Source organism: Grammomys surdaster, unplaced genomic scaffold, assembly GCF_004785775.1.
Source record: "Grammomys surdaster isolate TR1022 unplaced genomic scaffold, NIH_TR_1.0 268, whole genome shotgun sequence".
In the NCBI taxonomy this organism is placed as follows: domain Eukaryota; kingdom Metazoa; phylum Chordata; class Mammalia; order Rodentia; family Muridae; genus Grammomys; species Grammomys surdaster.
In genome coordinates this window covers 25473-28582 of record NW_021604709.1, presented here as the reverse complement: position 1 = coordinate 28582, position 3110 = coordinate 25473, and the positions used below count along the sequence as shown (strand labels likewise).

General features: G+C 45.1%; 1 pseudogene; it reads left to right on the top strand.

Moving 5' to 3' along the window:
• The first annotated feature begins 700 nt into the window (after positions 1-700).
• LOC114628484 lies at positions 701-2307 on the top strand (annotated as a pseudogene).
• Positions 2308-3110: the final 803 nt, after the last annotated feature.

Here is a 3110-nt window from a genome sequence, read left to right as displayed (position 1 = left end):
GTGGATGGGCGTCCAGAATATTAACAACTAAAGAGAGACTTTTGGAAACAAGATTTTGTTTTGTGGTTTCAGGCTGGGTTCAGGTAACCTGCATGTATAGTCTGTTTGCCCAGGTTTATTACATTAAGGGTCCAGCTTCCTGATTACCTCTCATCTTGGTTCCCCTGGAATGTGTCTACATGCTCTGGGCCTTCCCCGCCCACAGGTGGGTTCCCTTTACTGTGGTCTGAGGAACGTTAATCTGCTTCTCCCTTATTTCTCTAAATGTTAGGTGTCCTCTGACTAAGGAATGTGCCCCTCCCAGAACAAAATGTGTCCTGGGACAGTAGGATTCTTTGAACTGAGACCTGAGATCCTACCTTAGTAATGAGACAATTCTCAGAGCAAAGCAGGAAAACATAACAAATACTGTGGAGCTCTCTTGTAAACCAGCACATCTGTATACCTCAATTTCACAGAGATAGGCTCTAATGCCAAAAATACATAAATGAATAAATAAATAAATAAATAAATAAATAAATGACTGCACTGCCTTGGACATGGTTAAGATGGTGATGCCCAGAGTTCTCTGTAGTGTCCTTATGGAATGCCACTAACATGGGTGAATGAGAACTGCCCAGTTCCAAAGAACCACCTCCAGTGGCTGCAGCACAGCCATGTAGCCTACCAGCCCAGGTCCCTCGAGGATGCCAATGGCACCATGGATATTCCTAGCTCCTCTAGCTCCCGATTCTCTGTCCTCTGGGCCAGTGTGTGTGCTCCTCTGTGTGAAAGACCTCAAAAAGTGGGATGAGTTTGAAAATCTGTTAGAGGAGAGAGGACAAGTCAGTGACTTCAAATTTGAGATGAAATACTACACACTGCTCTTGTATAGGGGAATCATTTCCTGCAAACCAAGTGACAACAAGACCATTGTCGCAATTATGAAGAGATTAACTATATCATTAAGCAGCTTTCCAAGGAGTCGCTGGATGTCCTCCTAGAGGAAGCCAGTGAGATCCTGGAGGAATTGAGTCACAAACTGCTTGTAGGAGCCATTTGATTCTTTGGCTTTGTTCTGAGCAAAGGGCTTTTTGGTGGTGGTGGTGGTGGTGGTGGTGGTGGTGGTGGTGGTGGTGGTGTTTTTTTTGTTGTTGTTGTTGTTTTGTTTGGTTTTTGGTTTTTGGTTTTTTGAGACAGGGTTTCTCTGTACAGCCCTGGCTTTTCCGGAACTCACTCTGTCACTCTTTAGACTGGGCTGGCCTTGAACTCAAAAATCTGCCTGCCTGTGCCTCCCAAGTGCTGGGATTAAAGGCATGTGCCACCACTGCCCAGCTCTCAGAAAATTTTTAAACACATCTTTTAAAAGACATGTGTGAATGAAGAAGCCATTCAAAAGCTACATCCAGCTGTCCAGGAGCACTCTGTGATTCTGCTGCCCAGACACCAGAGCTACATTGACGTCCTCATGCTGTCTTTTGTTCTCTACAACCATGACCTACCTGTACCAGGGATTGCAGTGGGAAAGGACTTCCTGGGAATGAGAGTGGTCAGTGAGCTGCTCAGGATGTCTGGGGCCTTCTTCATACAATGCACTTTTGGAGGAAATAAACTCTACTGGGCTGAAATCCCTGAATGCTTGAAGATCATGCTATGGAGTGGTTGTGCTCCTATTGAATTTTTTTCTCAAAGGGACAAGGAGTCGAGCAGCCAAGACCTTGACTTCTAAATTTGGTCTCCAGAATATTTTGATGGAACCATTTTTAAAATGGTTTTTCATACCTACTTTGTCCCAGTTAGCATCAGTTATGATAAAATATTGGAAGAAAGTCTTTATGTTTATGAGCCCCTAGGAATTCCTAAGCAAAAGGAATCCACCACTGGATTGTAGAAAGCTAGACATAGTCTCTCTGAGAACTTTGGGGGCATCCTTGTGTGCTTTGCGGACCCCGTATCACTGAGCTCTCTAGCTGCATCCAGCTGAGTAGGAACACATATAACTTGGTGCCAAGATGCATCCCTCAGAAGCAGCCTGAGGATGTGCAAGCCTTTGTCACTGAAGTTGCCTATAAGATGCAGCTTCTGCAGATTGAAAACCAGGCTCTGAGCCCATGGCTCCTGGAGGTTGCCATTCTACTTCTGAACCAGCTATCCATGGACTTAGACGCCCTGGTGGAGAAGACTTTGTGGCTGAAGGGCTTAGCCCAGGTGTTTGGAGGATTCCTGGTCATTGGCCTAACTTTTTCAAATGTTCTCTTTGTTAACCAGGAACTCGGTGGTCATCAAGAGAAATGTTACCATTGTCAGAAGCCAGCAGTTTTCTTGTAATACTTTAAGGGATTTTGTGTTTCTTCTTTAGGTTCCTCTACTTGTTTACCCATGCTCTCCTGTATTTCTTTTTTTGTTTTGTTTTGTTTTGTTTTTTGTTTTTCGAGACAGGGTTTCTCTGTTTATCCCTGGCTGTCCTGGAACTCACTTTGGAGACCAGGTTGGCCTCGAACTCAGAAATCTGCCTGCCTCTGCCTCCCAAGTGCTGGGATTAAAGGCCTGTGCCACCACCGCCAGGCTCTCCTGTATTTCTTTGAGGGACTTTCTTATATACTTCTTAAAGTCCTGTATCATCATCATGAGAAGTGACTTTAAATCTGAATCTTGCTTTTCCAGTGTGATATGGTATCTAGGACTTGCTATGGTGGAAGAACTGGGTTCTGATGTTCCCAAGTAACCTTGGTTTCTGTTGATTATGTTCTTGTGCTTGCCTTTCACTATCTGGTTATCTCTAGCGCTACCTGCACTCACTGTTTCTGACTGGAGCCTGTCTCTCCTGTTATCTTGGTTGTGTCAGAACTCCTTAGAGTCCAGCTGTCTTTGTGATCCTGTGATCCTGAGATCCTCAGCATAAAAGCCCGGGGTTCAAGCTGCTTCTGGGATCCAGGTGGGACCAAGCTCCTGAAATCTTGTGATCCTTCCTGGGAGTCTAGCTTCCACAGGTTGTTGTGGTACTGGATGCAGAGCTATGATCCTGGGCATATTAGAGTTAGTTCCTGGAAGTCCAGCTTCTTTTGGGTGTTATGGGATTGGTCCACTCAATCTACTCAGGTCTTCTCAGGGTCCCTTGGAGACCTTAGGGA